The 16,102-nt window shown below is 38.0% G+C and overlaps 1 protein-coding gene across 3 annotated transcripts in view; it reads left to right on the forward strand.

The window, feature by feature from the left end:
- Positions 1-16,102, forward strand: part of CADPS2 (calcium dependent secretion activator 2) — a 283,917-nt gene that overhangs the window by 96,552 nt on the left and 171,263 nt on the right. The window lies entirely within an intron of this gene.

The following is a 16,102-nucleotide window of genomic DNA, read 5'->3' on the forward strand; positions in this document are numbered from 1 at the left end:
GTATTTATAGTTTTCAAACTGAACTCACACAGCTTTCTAACCCATTTTTAAATAGTACACCATACTGCAGCTAAGCTGTTCTGTACGTATTACACTGAAGGTCAGTTTATGACTATCCTAGTACAGGAACAAGTATGGAATTTGCCTCAGTTTTGTCCCAGTTTTTCTCCATTTGGCTTTTAATTAACATGCATGTGTACTGTGAAGCTAATTACTTAGACAAGCAAGTTGGTAACAAGGTCAGGAAGTGCTGAAATCTTAGGGAATTATCTTGCTTGTTTGATTGGGGGGTTACATAACAGAACACGCAAGCCTAGGATAGTTCAGTTTGGAAAAGACCTCAGGAGGCCATTCAGTCCAATGTTCTGCTCAAAGCAGGATTAGCTGTGCGTACAGACCAAGTTACACAAGACTTTACCCATTCAAGCCTTAAAATTGCCAAGAAATCAAGATAGACTGCATGAAGTCTCAAGACAATCTGCTTCAATACTTGAAAACATGAAAAAGTAACTTATTCCCTACAAGTAGATTACCTTCAGTAGGAGCTGTATGGCCTACTCCCTCTTCTGGTGTCTGATGATTTCTTAAATCAGGCTTTATATGTCACTGTGAGTAGTCAGAATCTGCTGTTGATGTTCATTGTGCTAGAGGAACATTAGCATGACTGTAGAGCCTCGAATACTAAAACAAAAGAACTTGTTCCTTTAGTCTAGAAGTGGTTCTGATGATAGGGACCTCTAGGTTCTTGTCTGTGTATAATTGAAGGCTTCTTGAGTTTGGTTCTTAATCTGTAGGAATTTTGATGCATCAAAACTTATTGGCAAATATCAGCAGGGCTCTCCTGATCACCAGTTCTCCATCTGTTCTTGGTCTGTAACCTATGGAGAAACTGAGACATCACAGCAACTCATTTTTATCTTCTGCCGTGGTTGAATTTTGAACGTGGGGTTATTTTCTCTTACATTCTGTGAATAGTAAAATAAAGCAGAAATTATTGTGTGGTATGTAGCAAGTGAGAGAGACTGACTGGCTCTTCTGATATGTGCAGAGACTCAGTGAGGTAAAAAGAAGACTTTTCTGTTCTTTCTGATGTTGAGCTCTGAAGGTTGTAAAAACTCCTGTGCAGGTCTCTGAAGTACACATTGTTTACTTGGAATTCATATCAATATTGGAGGATGGAAAGAAAGGGAGCAGTCATAGGAACATCTACATAATTAGGAAGAATGAAGAGTGACAGGCTTCAAGCACATACCCTTTTTGTTTTGGGTTCTAGCTTACTGAGTTTTTCCTTTTGCAGACTAAGCATGAGATTACTTTGCTAAAGCAAAAACTTGCATTTCATGCTCCAGCAGCGCAGAGTTGCTACCAAACATAAGTTTTGTGTCTTTTTCTTGTGATTTGGCCCAGCACACAGTACACCAAGGGTATGAGGAGAAATCTGTTGCAAAGAAAAAGACAACAGTCATGGCTTTCCCAGGGAGTTTATTGCAGACAGCATCCAGTTCTTATAATGTAGTGCCTCTTGTCCTTTGGCAAAATCCTTTATTCCTCATTAGAGTTTTAATAACCTTTTTAGTTTAAACTCTATTTTAATCCATTCTATTCATAGTGTATTTGTAAAAGATGAAATGAAGTTAGACTCCTATTTCAGTTGACATAACAGTTTTCATTCTCCCCTAGAAGTACCTAGCTGTCTTCATATGTAAAAGCTCATTTCTGTTTCCCTTAGCCGCTGCTGTTTAGAATACTGGAGTTTTGCGGATAATGATAATCAATAATATCTGGGAGCAGTGAGATAAGTGAAAGTCCAAACAGATGTTAAAATTGTATTTTTGATAGAGGTTTTGATGAGTTGGCTTCTAGCCTGTGCTTCTAGCAGAGAGTCAGATCTTTATGTGAAACACTGAATATTTTGCAGCTCTGAGAAGCACCTGCCCTTAACAGCAAATCTGTGCAGTTATAATTTGTGCAGAAAATTCTTGTCTTTCTCTTTCCCCTCTTTTAATTCCTTCCAGCCTTTTGGAAGTTCCAGTCTGAAAAATGTCTCACAGTGTCAATGGTAAGAGTATATTATCCTGCAGCTACAGGGCTGGTAAGCAAACAAGGATGCTATTTGTAACAGTAGGTGGTATCGTCTGCCAACCTCCTTCTTGTGACTTCTGCACTTTGAAACTTTTTACTGTTTGTCAGCAACCTTTGCCTTCCAGCCTGTACTAAATGGAGCATTTGCCTTAACTCTTGGGCATCCTGCAGTAGGTCATCAGAAGATGATGCTAGGACAGAGGTTGTTGCAGGTCCACACAGGCTGTAGATCTCCATCCATGACAGCAATGAGAAACAGTGTTTGTGCAATCAACACAAGAACTTAATCGGCAATAAAGCAGATAATGATAGAACAGCTCTCTTGTATTACCAGACATTGTGCACAACTGTGAGAATCTTACAAATTTTTCCATGAAGACTTGCTTTTTGCCACAGTCTTTTGATGTATACTAAGTGACATTAAAGCTTTCTTCTACATCTCCATTTTCAACTTATGAACTTAGGGCAAGGCTAGAACTGATGCTGAGCATCTACATCTCTTTGTGATGAAAAGACTCAATTTGGAAGTGCTAACACTTTCACCTGATTATTATTTACATTGTGTTGCCTTAATCTGCGTTTCATGATAAAGAGAAGATTGTCAGTTGGTTGGGACTTAATGATCTCCTTGACTTGCTTTTGAGAAGCTTGGCCACAGTGTGTTGTTCTGGTTTCTTTGATTTACAGAGATCAAACATGATGAAGTCCTTTTTTTGTGTATTTTTAATTATTCACTGATGTAGAAGATAACTTTGCAGAAAGTCAAACTGAAAGTCAAAATCCAGCTGCTTTGCAGTCATGCACTGTTACTGCATCACTTCACCAATATCAGAATTTGTTTCTTTATCAGGTAAACCATAGCTCCACACAGAGGTCATTTTATTTTGACACTGCCTTTGTAGCATTCACTTTTTTTGTCTGTTCTAAAACCCCTTATCTTTGGGGGAGGGTAGGAAAGAATAATTTTAAGTCACATTTTCTTTTCTGACAGGTAATAAATAATTTTGAGAACACATCTGTTGAGTCTTCTACTGTCAGTGTTTTGGGAATCAGCCACAAATTAGATGGTACTTTGCTTCAAGCCATGTTTATCTATATTAAAGTCCTGAATTGCTTCTGGTTCATATCCTCGATTATCTGTAGCTTTTACGAGACGTATCTCTTTGTGCAAGTGTCTAGTATTGATAATATGGATAATATGATAAGATATGGACTATATTGTGTCTTCAGTAAGTTTTACAGTTTTAATTTTAAGAAAATTTCTATCAAGTATTTCCCCTGAACCTGAGGCTGCCCTTGCTGCTCAATACAGTTGAGTTTTAAGATTATTTCGCCTAGCAGTTTATTAACACCCAATTAGTCATACAGTTTTGGTTAAGTCAAATTGTGGGCAATTTAGCCTCACGATAGTCTTCTTGACTTTCTTGAATGTTTGCAGTTCTTTTCCTTGGCTCAGTAAGATATGGCAAAGTAATGCAGTTGTGTCATGAATTACAGATTATCGAAAGGAAATTCACATACTTCTGGATGTTTTTCTTAGAAAATTTTATACCCCATATGAACTATGGGGACAAATGCAACTAGATCAAACATTGGGAACGACACCTTGCTACAGAAAATTTTGGTGTTAACTTTAAGATGTTTTTTGTGAAGTAACGAAACCAGTGTTAAGATTCCTTTAGGAAGGAATATCAAAACTTAAAGAGATTTTTTTTTTTCCTGTCTCAGCTTAAAAATTGTTCAGACTGTATATTATAGAGCATGTGTTGCTATGTATCTGGGTATTTATAGTCAGAAAAAAAGATGTGGGCTATGCAACCAGATACTATAATGTGACCAAGGGCTTAGCTGAGACATTTTTATCTTTCAGATGATCAGTAATGACTGCTGCTACTTATTTCATGATAAATTATATCTGGTAGAATACAGTAAACTCTGAAAAATGTTGAGGAGGTCCATTGCTGTGATTTCAAGGAAGCATCAGGTGCTGGATGAATTGTCATCATTATTGTTTTGCAAGTCCCCGTAGGATGAAAATATGCTTTTCCCTTCTTAATCTATCCTTATTCCACTGTTTCAAAACATTAAATGTGACATGATAAATGTGAGCTTGCAAAGTTTTTGCACAGAAAAACAATGCAGTAATGATGTGCTGCCTTTAAGAACGGGTCAGTATTTAAAAGCTGTTGTTTTTGATAGCAGAAACGTTGAAATGTTCACACTTCAGGCTTTTTCACATGTCAACTCTATTGGTTTTGAGTACCTGTAAGTACAAGAATAAATCTTATCCCATGCCCTCTCCTTTACAAAAAAATCTGCTTTCTGATTGATTTTCCTTTTTCTTCAAGGGAAATAAAAGATATGCAGCTACCTGTGCTTAAGTGAGCTTAAAGTATTTCAAACAAAATATTTAAATGGAGAAATAGATTGTTTTTTCTCACAGGATTTTAGATTTGGTCTCTTCAGGAGACATCACTCGATTATATGTGTGTAGTAGTTTTATGTGATTTCAGCAGTTTCTGCTTTAATGTTTTTGCTGAGCTGATTCATGTGTCTTTTACTTCAATCAGAGAGACCGCTGGATGTCTTTCTCAAGACAGAAAAGATTTGGTGCTTCAGAAATGAGAGCTGCAACCTCAAGTAGCCCTCCTAAGATCAGAGCTGAAATGAGGTTGTCAGAAACCTAAAACTTTGCTGAACAGTACGTCAGACAGGTTTGGATTTTCAGCTTAAGAATGTGAGTTCTGGTGAGAAAGAAAATCTTGGAAGCTCCAAGTTACTCAGATTTAGTTCTCATAAACAAAATTATTTTTTCCATGGTAGCAGAATTTACTTTGAAAGAAGGTGCCTTGATTGTCCCAAAAGGTTGATTTGTTCTCATTCATTCAAATGATAGAAGAATGATGGAAAGAATATCAAAGCATCCTCAGGAAAGTAATTTACTTTTTAGCATGCTTAAATATCTGACTCTGAATAACGTTTAAAAGCCCTGCAAGTTACATAATGGAGAACTGCTTTGAAATGTTTTTCTGTGTGCATGAAGGAACACTGAGAAAATGCTAGAGAAAATAGTATGTTGGCATTTTCAGTACTTGAGTTATTGCAATGTTCTTGTTATATTCAGCAAGTGAGTGAGTATAATTGGCTTTGATTTGTGTTAAAAAGGAAAACCCGACTGGAACATCAGAAAACTGAGAAAACATTCACTTATAATCACTCTTAAGACTCCATGGATTTTTCTGTCATAGAGCTGAATATCAGCTTCTGCGGCTTCTGTTCTTGCTTTGCATTTGTGTGTATGAGTTGGGCAAATACAGTCTCTACTACTATAAATGACCACCAGCAGTCACAGACTAGTCGATTCACATTTTCTACTAGATTTTCTTCTAGGCCTGGTCTCCTGTGTACCACCTTCCTTGTCACGAGGGGCAAGCCAGGCTTTACTGAGAATCCACAGGCAGTTGCAGAGAGAAGTGAGAGTACTCCTCTACCCAGCTCTGTCTTGTACGTACTCTGTAGTTTGAAGTCAGTAGTATTGGGATTCTGGCTGCAGATCTTCTTTGTTTTCATCTTTGGCATTCATTGAGTGCAGGAAAGCATCAGCAGAGCATAAAAAGATTAGGAAGTTTGTGTTCACTTTGTAAACAAGATTTGTTTAAGCTTGTTCTAATCTTACCTACCTCTATGTTTCTTCCCCTAAAGAAGTAATTAATGCTCTTTTGACATTCTCCTGAGTTCTAGATCTGAGTAAGTTAATGTGACTCAAATATGTTAGCTATAAACTGGAAAAATCTCGATCAAATATTAAGATAGGAGAAATCTTGACTTCTAACTACTGTTTAAAGCTGATGTTTATGCAAAGCTGAAGAACTCTGGGGCTATAAGAGAAGAAATAGCCCTTTGCAAAGGAAGTAAGGATAGAGTCATTACTAGCCAAGCTTCCTTTGGCCACTGAACAAACTGCTTTCATAACCAGTTGTGCAATACCAAACATTCTAGTGTGGGAACACTAGGACTACCTGTAAATGAGGGAATAAAATACTGATCCATGGCTGAGAGCCTGCAAAGGTATGCACAATTTTCAGGAGCAGCTTTGTTTTATTTCTGTTATAAAATCATGCTCCTGTTACAAAACTATGTCTGTCTGACACAGTCTTCTCTTCAGACTATGTCTTCCCTCAGGGAGACTGGAAACAAAGTAAGATCTTACCTGAAACATCTCTCACTCCTTAGGAATGCTTCTTTGCCCAACGTTCTAATTTACTATATTGGAGCAACTGTTATTCTTTACAGACGGTTAGCAGGCTTTCTATAAGGAGTGCTTTCTCACCATTTTAATGGTAGCAGTTCCCTCCTGTTCCATTGTTTCCAGGAAGGTGGAATCTGGAAGCTCATGACTTCTGGCAGCAGGAGAACATTTTCATGTCTCCCTGCAATTATTAATCCAGAAAATTTGTTCATATTTCTGGCAGCAGAGGAGGATGAGCGAGTCCTGCTGCAGGAAGAATGCCTTCTGGACACATTATTAGGCTTGGCAATTGGATTAGCACAAAGAGGAAACAAAAAATGTTCATGTTTGGTGACTCCATCTTGTCCAGAGCAAATTAATCCATCTCCTGGGTAGAAATTTCTATTTGCTTCTCACTTAGTTGTAAGATGTCACAGAGACTGCTGAGGCCAATGCTACTGCCCCTGACTGCTCATCTGTGGGAATACCAATAACGTGACTTGGAAGAGCTTAAAAATTGCCACAAAACTGAGAGCAAAGGTCATAGAATCATCTAGGTTGGAAAAAGCCTTGGGGATTACCAAATCCAACCATAAGCTTGACCTGTGGAGTGCTATTGCTAAATTGTATCCCTTAAGGGTTAACTAGGGAAGCTTTGACTTCTTGGGTTGCAGTGCCTTGTTTTAAGAGCTGCTAAGAAGTGATGGAATTAAACCGACAAGAAGGCACAGACATGTTTGTGGGCAGAATTACTAATGTAACGGGGGATATTAAACGAGATTTGTCAGGAATTAGGGAGCTAATTTCAGGATTAAATGAAGAAAAATTGCCTGTGGAGGAGATATTTATGACAGAAGGCTTCAGGGGAGACTATAACATTCCCTCTGAGAGAGTGCTTATAAATGTGGTTGCACTAACACAAAGTATTTGTACAACAAAAAGGAAATCCGTTCCTTGGAGAAAGATCAGAAGTAATATTGGTGATGTTGTGATGAGGGTCACTTGCAGACCAGCTGACCAGGAAAGTGAAGTAAGTCATCCACAAAGAATTAATAGAAGTCTCCCAATGGGAGGCTGTGAACTACAAGGTCCAGTGGCATTGTGCAAGCAATCAAGAGAGTTTCTAGACTGTGCTGGCACTTTCTTATTATGAATGCAAAAGGATTGGTTGAGATTAGTATTCGATGACTAGCTGCTCACAGAGAGGAGATGGAGGTAAATGTGGCCACAGGTAGCAGCTGGGCCTGCAGAAATCACCAATTGACAGAGTTCTGGTATTGGAGGAAGGCTGAAAAGGTGCACTGTAATCTTATTTGGTAAAAGGATTGCTATGCTGAGACTCCAGAGAAGCTTCATTGTAGAGAAGCAGAGAGCCCAGGAGTTGGCAGGTGTCTAATGAAAACATACTGAGTTCAGGAACAAACCATCTTGTACCAAATGGTTGAGAATTACAGCATCACTTCAGTCTGTGAAGGCCTAGACGGACATTGTAGCACAACCTTTTGCAATTCATTTTCATGTAAAGGTAACATTATTAGTTTATGTGGATACCAGGAGGAAGTTGTATCTGTGCATTCTGAATGACATCTTTCATTAAATTATTGAGTATGAGATTATGTGAGTAAGGAGAAGATGGATGCATTTGCTTTACTTGGGTAGAGCTTTTGACACAATTCACCAACCACATTCATACTTTCATACTGAGGAAGTATATTTTGGGCAAGCTGATTACTAAATGTCTTGAAATTTAACTGCTAAAGAGCGACAGTCAGTGGCCTGATGGTAGCTGGAAGCTCAATATTCCACCTTTCAGTATTGTTTAGTATTTTTAGCTTGTTCAGCATAGACAATAGAGGAAGTTGCTTTACCATGGAGAATCCTGGTGTAGTGACTAGTCCTTAGTGTGAAGGATGATTGAAAAATGAAAAACAAGAAAGAAAGATGAATACAGTCCACATAATTCCAAACTTTGGGAAATGAGTAGAGCAGACTGTTGGTGAAGATCTGACTGTGATCATCCTAGCAATTTTTCAACATATTTACTAAGAGATTTGATGGAAGAAGAAGACTTGGCTAAGTTTCACAGACTGTTGTGAAAACAGGATGCTTGGACAAAGTTGCAGATTGCAGTTTTCTATCAGGGAAAGACAGTCCACTGATTGTCTTAAATCTTATTTTTCTTAAATTATTACCTGTACACGTTAATACAAATGCAGACTTTCAACTGCACAGAAAAAATCTTGCCTATTTGAAGTAAGAACTGGTGTGCTTTTTTCTGTGGCTGAGCATTTTTTTCCCTCATGATGCATTCTGAAAACAATATCACATACCGTCTTTTGAAAATCTGTGATTAATTGGTGCACTAATTGTTAACTGTCAGCCTGAATTTTAAGTTTTCTATCTAGTTCAGTCAGTCACACATCATTATTTAGGAAGAAAGTTTGACATGGTATTCAAGGTGCTTTTACTTACTTAATGGGATGCTCATTAACCATTATTCCCCTAATTACATCTCTTCCTTTTGTTTTCAACATTCAAAAGAAAAAATATTCAGCGATTGATAAGGAAAGAAAACATTCTGCATGATACTTTTGGAGAGTGAGGAAAGTAATGAAAGGATAGAGGGTTTCCTTCTGCAGCAAGTTTATTTATTTATTTATTTTAAGTAAGTAAAGTATAATCAAATTATGGTATTTGTCAGGTTTACTGAGATAACACGAGATCTGGGTACCTTTAGAAAAATATAGAACTCTGTAAACTCATTTAGTATTCTAGAACATAAAGGACTAACATGGTTTGCATGCTAATTTGGGGGTTGTCTTGGATATGGTTATCTCTGAACAGATAGTAGGAGAGGAGGAGGGTGAAGGCTTTCTCTTCAGAGCATCAGGATGTGAGTCATAGCTCTTTTAAGCCCATCATTACCTCCTCACCATGGTTGTGGGAGGGTATTCCCTAGCCAGAAACTGAAAGCAACTTTTATAGGAGACACCGGATATCTATTTCAGTAGGGTCTGGGGGAAGGTGAGAGGGTGGAATAAGAACACCCATTTCTTTAATCACCTTCTTACTCACCATAGATTAACGGTGCAGATAGGACCTCCACAGTACTTATGGTTGGCAAGTAACATAACTGCTTAAGTGATTATAATAACACCCTAGAAACTTTTCTGTATTTTCATTGATTACTTCAGAATTTAAAAATGCTTTATTTGGATGGTAAAATAAGTACAATAAATAACGCTGAAGCGTTTTCATTTAACTGTGGGACATAGTACTTAGCGTGATTAGATCTGCAAATAGTAAGAACCTACCATTATTCTCTTGCATTTTTCCCTCTCAGGACAGCACACTTTCCTCTCTTTTTCAACCCATTGAAAAGAGGTGGTTAAATACTGTAGTCTCGACCACTAACTTGGGTTTTGTTTTTTCTGCGATCAGTGGGACTCAGTGACCTTAATGATCTTTTCCAACACTAATGATCATCTCAGATGCCAAGAGAACAAAAGGCTGAAAGTTCCATTGCTTGTAGTAGCACTTTTGAGCTCTGCTAACATTGTTCTTATGTAGTCTGTCAGTGATCCACTGTTCTGAATCCTATTGCATTTCTAATCATAGTAATGTGGCTTCTGGTGTTTGTTAATAATATATGTTGGGCTAAAAACTCTGCTCTTCAGCAACCGGTGGGCTGAATCAGCAGCAGGCCACGGCACTTGATTTTGAATGGAAAGTTCTGTAGTCAGTATCCGAGGACTGATGGTAGGTAATGTTTTTAGGAAGCAGTATTGATAATTTAGAAGGAGTTTTGGGGGATTTTTCCTTTTGAACCATTCCTAAGAGGCTAAGTTTGATTTGTATCTGTTTTGATCTTTGTAGGAGGAGTGTTGCGTCTTTATAAAACATATTCATGAACGACCAGTAGAAGGCAGTGTAAGGGAAATCTCCAGGTTTACAGATGACACTGAACTGTTTTGGTACTTTAATTTTTCTCTATTTGCAAAAAACTTCAGAAACATCTCAGAAAACTGCATGGACAAAAGCATGGCAGATAAGCCCTAGTGTAGCTAAACAGGAAAAATAAGCTGTCATAGAATCATAGAGTGGTTTGGGTTGGAAGGGAACTTTAAGGATCATGTAGACCAACCTCCATGTCATGTCAGGAGCAACTCTCCCTAAATCACATTGCACAAAGCTCCATCTGACTGGACTATGAATACTCCTTATAGGTGGGGAACTAGCATAGGATGCTGAACTGAGAATGAGCAGGTCTTTATGCAGCAATAGGTAAAATTCCCAAAAAATGCTGCTTGTGACTATGAAGAGTGTTGAGAATGAGTGTTTATTTACTTGAATTTGTAGAGCAAGTCAGAAGAGCATCAGAATAAAGGCATTTATAGACAAGCTTGTGAGTGTGTCAGAACTGATAAGCAATGAAAAACAATTTAAATAGTGCAGAAAATAAAATCCTGTTGGTTTTTTGTTGTTTTTTTTTGTTTGTTTGTTTGTTTTTTTCTGTGTGTGACATTCCCTTTTAAATTTTATTTTTATTGGGCCTTTCCCTTTCATAGCGTTCTGGTAGTAATGTCCAGGTAATATAGCAATTCCAAAGCTACACAAAGACTCACTAGTACTTACAGGGATCTGTTATCATGAAAATGCAATCCATGTAATACTAGCTAAAGACATATAATTGTCTAAAGACCTGCTCTCCAATTTTCCTTTCCTTTATCCCTAAATAAATGTTTAAAATATTTATATCTAGGCCAGTATGTATTTTTCACTAAAATCCCACACTGTATAATTAACGGTATTTGTGCTTAAGCCTCTGTGATCCAAATAATACTTCAACTTTTATCTTTGTAGTAAACTGGGAGAAAAAGTGGTATCAAACTCAGTACTGAGACCAACTTGTTGCCTGAGGGCTGAAGTATGAGAGCTTAGCAGACTTCTTCAGATGGTACACACCTCTAAGTGAAAAGATGATCTGCGTGCATTATTGATTTATTTGCAAACTGTGTATCAAGATGTGTTTGAGAAGGAGATCTCTCCGATCTTGGAATTTCAGTTAGCAGAACACTAGTTTTAATTTCAATTTAATGATTTTGTTTTGGCAGTCAGTACACAGCACTGATGAAAGTGCATGGAGGAGAAGTATAAAGCATGTAAATTAAACTTAAAACACTTTAAAAACTATTTGCTTTACTTACTGTGATTCGCTTAAACACTATGTGTATGATGTTCTGCTCCTGTTTCCAGTTTCATTGAAGGTTCTTCTAGGGTTCTGGGTATTGGTAATCCCTGAATTAACTAACATCTCCATTGGAAGAGATCACTTTTCAGTCTTTGCTGAAACTCCCAAAATGGATTCACTCTTCACATTATCTCTGCTTATGTTTTCAAAGCTTCAGTGTATGGAAATGCCATATCGAAGTCTCAGCTTTGATTATGGTGCAGACTTCCAAATTATACATCTAATGGCTGATATATATATTTTTATATATATAAAGTGCAAGATTTTAGAATTAAGTAATTTCTAAATTTGAAAAAAAAAAAACAAACAAACCAAAAACAAACAAATAGTATTTTAAAATTCTTTTGGATTAATGCATATAATCTTCATGTTTTTAAAATCAATTTATAATCATTATAATTAATCATCACAATCAGTATAAATGATACCTTCTGGCACCTTAATGAATCAGACATGCAAAAATCGACTTTGAAGCGACATAACAAAGTCACAAAATTTATCTTGCTTTATTTTGTTTTCCCATCTGAAACTGCTGCATTTGACTGTTCACTGGCCACGCTCTTTATCTGCATTACTAATCATTAGTGATACTGACTACAGGGAAGTGTGTTGCTTCCTTGTTCCATTTCTCTGTACCCTTTCCAACCTAAGTTCATTATTTTCTTTTATTGTGAAACTGTTCTTTCCCCTCACCACCTCAAAAAAAAATTGAGAAAAGTGATATCACTCAGTAGGAATTTGTATTAAATCCAACTGAAAGATGTTGGAGCTTTTTGAGGGTACTGTACTGCAGGAAAAGTGAGTGACCAGCTTGGCCTGGATCATTATTCTGGCAGGGAATCTCATGGAGGACTTAAAGCAAAGTTTCTGAGGAAAGAGCATGAGGTCTGATGGTGGAATGTGAGGAGTTGTTATGGTACTCCATAAGAGCTTTAGACTTGTAAGCTTTTCCCAGTCTTGTTGCTGCAGATGGAGAGAAAGCAGAAAAGCTTTTAATGGTTGCTGAGTCTTTTGATTTGGAATTAGCTGAAAATGAGTATACTAGTATTCCACAAGAGAGAAAGTGTTTCAAGTAGGTGTTATTTTCCCTTTATTTGAACAGTTAACAGATTTTATCTCTCTACTATTCTTCACTGACTGTTTCACATTGATGATGCGCATCTCTGAGTTTATTTGTCACATCTAGCTATTTGTTGTTTGTGGGTGTTGAGAAAGGATCAAGCTGTGAAGAAGAGAGACAAAAGATCAGGGAACAGATTCGTTTTTCTTTTGCAGGGTTCTGTGGGAAATCTGCAGGACTTCCCCATGACACAGGCAGGATCAGCCACCAGCCATTTGTATGACATATTGTAGAGATGTGACAGGGGTGCAGAGAGCGTGTGAGTTTTTAAATACCACATTAGCAGTCTTTCTCATTAATCCACCATATTCCATATGAACAAGGAAGATAAAAGATTTTAAAACTGAAGTTAAACAGCATAGCCTTCTCTGAAATGGAGGATTGGCAACGTTATTTTCTTTCCCTTCGTAGCTGTCTTTCTCCCTGTGAAACAGGAGGCTGCAGGGTTGTGGAAAGGTCCAGCAGGAGCCATTGCGAAAGCTTCACACATCCTGCCCCTTTAATCCAGTTGGGAATTTTTCTCACTATAGGAAGTGCAAAGAATTACCTACGTCATGATTTTGTTTTTCACAAGTTAAGTGCTGTTAAACTCATGCCTGAATGTGTTTGCTGTTATGAGGTGGAGCTGGGCACTGCGTTTTCTGCCTCACTTTGGAGTTGTTGATCCTTCTTTTGCATATTTTGCTGCTAATCTTGTTTCAAAAACCTGGTGGACTTCAGGAATCTCTACAGGTTTTTGTGTTCAGCGCACAGCAGCACCTTAATGTGGCAGAGCATTACAGGGACACAGTGCATTCTAAGCCTGTTCCTGTAAAACCTCTCTTGGCACATGTAATTACAAGGATGTGAACAAATCCAGGTCTCTCAGGTGACAGATCTGTCTGTAGCAAAACTCCTCCTTTTAGGGCTAGAGATAAAAACACCGAGGAGAACAGTCTGAAAAGCACAAGGATTTACATGTGCTGCACCTGCTGCTTGCTCATACGATTCACAACAGAAATTCAGCACTAAGACTCTCCTGGCCTTCCCTTGCTCTTCCAGCCATGCTGTTGGATGCCATTAGTTACTTATAGAAATCAATGTTTTTCCATCATGATGTAATCACAACACTTAATCCAGATCCTCTGTTCCATTTGGTGCATGTTGATGGTAGCAGCCTGCGCTGGCTCGCAGCAGTCGGTAGGGAGCCTGCAGGCTGCCTCCTGGAGGCTGCCACAAATCACCAATCAGCTCGGTGAGGCACTGCACCACTGAGTGCAAAATGATGCTCTCCACAATAAAAAATGACTTTTGCAGACCTCACAGAGCAGAGCTGAGAGCTTTGGACTCTACGCTGCAGAAATACGAGCAAGTCCTACGATATCCGTACTGTCAGTTTAGTCGATAAACGTAGATAAACTTGTATCGCTGTGTGCATGTAAATGCAATCTCATGTTGATGTTACTGCAGATTAGAAAGCTGCAGGAAGCTAACTGAGCATTAATGAAATAGTCACTCGGAGCAGCTACGTGTTGGTCTGAGTACTTTGGAGCACATGAAACAGTAACTTCCAGAGGGTCAGCAGTCATTTCACTCAGACAATTCTCTCTTGAGAGTAAAGGATCTGTCTCTCCTTAAAAGAAGGGTAAGGCCCTTGCCTTGGGATGGGATTTAGTGTAGCACCTCCTGGCAGTGTTGTTACCCCTTTTGCTTTGGGTTACTTTTGCACTTTTTTCTAGTCTTCTTTTTCATCAAAATACAGAGATATATTAAAGCCTTTTAAGTAGCACACACACGGCAATCATTTACATGGAAATCACAAAGTATGCCATCTCTTCCAACCTGTTAAGATATGTAAACATAAACTCATTCAGATGTGTTTCTGTCCTGTGCTGTCTAGACACACCAGTAAAACTACTGTTTGTTGGGCAAGATATGCTGTTGATCTGAATAGTGATTTGTAACACTAATGAACATGCAGTCTTCTTTAAACAAGCAAATAATCTGAGGAGTGTAGACTCCATGCATATTCAAGAGACACAGCACAGCCTGGGGATGAGCCTGGCTGCTGGATCTGATTTATCCTCTGGCAGCAGCTGCTTGCAGTGCAACTGCTGCAAACTTCCTTCCTCAGATGGTCACAACTTGGCTAGAGTTGGGCTGATTTTCACAGATGGGATGCTGCTGAATTCCAGATCCTTGCTTGAAAACAAGATGGTGCTAGAGCTCTTTGACAAGATGGTCACTATTTTCCTTATTGAGGATAAAGCTGAGTGTTCTCTTTCCTGGTCTCCTGTTCAGAAGCAATGGAGTCATTTTTGTTGAAGTTATTAAAGCAGAAATTCAGAGTGGAAAACATCAGTCTGTCACTTCTTAGAAGTTGACACTGCTAAAAGCAATTGAAAATATCCTCTAATAAGAACTGTTGGGGTACTTGTATATTGATGAATGTTACCACCCCATCTCTGACAATAAAAAAGTTTGTCACTGAAATGATTGCCCTTTTCAGAATGAGAAAGTAGGAGAAAAACATAAAGGGGACTTCAAGCATTAAGGAATAAAAATATTTTAAAGTGAATAGCTTGATGTCTGATTGGCAGGTTTATTTTAGAAAGCTATTTTTATATAACACCATTGGGAAAAATAAGCCAGATGATGAGCTATCACTTTATTTTTTAATAAAAAGTAGCTTATTATCCATGCAAGAATTGTCACTTATATCTACAAAATTGCCTGAGGAAACTTTTAAGATCCCAAAAATCTCTGCAGAGGGGAAAGGTGCAAATGACACATCTGTCCTATTCATACTTCTGCCCAATTAGGAATTTTCCTATTGAATTAAATAGTCCTGCAAATGTGACTCAGTGTCTGCCTTTAAGTTTAAGTGGCCAGATATATGGCAATATAGGAAAATGTTGGTTTGCCCAGTCAGGACTTCAAACATGTTACACTGAAAACAAGCCTCTTAGGTCTGTAGACTGATGTAGTGAGGTTCCCTGCTGCTAAAGTAGTGATTAATTGGGTAAGTGAAGTAGAAGCAACATGAAGAGTATCTCCATTGTCAATGTAATTGAAAAATGGCTATGGTGAACACTTACTACTGTTGTAGAAAGATGAAGTGTTTTTATTAAATGGAGTTTACATGTAGCCTCTTCTAAAATAGTCGAGACTGTAAACTTTTTTGCTCTTTTGGCATCTATGCCCTCCTAAGTCTTCAGCATCGTAGCTGATCTATCTATGCAGTGGATAATTCCATTCAAACTAGTTATGACAAATAGCCTAGAAAGCAGGTCGTTCTAATATGATGACCATATAAAATGACCAGAAGTCAGTTGAATTTAATTACATTTTTTGTTTGTTAGTTTGTTTAATTCCCTTCCGGAAAAGCGAGAAGCATTATTTGATATCATATACATGCAGCTGATTATTGCTTTTTAAACTT

Source organism: Excalfactoria chinensis, chromosome 1 (assembly GCF_039878825.1).
Source record: "Excalfactoria chinensis isolate bCotChi1 chromosome 1, bCotChi1.hap2, whole genome shotgun sequence".
Taxonomy (NCBI): domain Eukaryota; kingdom Metazoa; phylum Chordata; class Aves; order Galliformes; family Phasianidae; genus Excalfactoria; species Excalfactoria chinensis.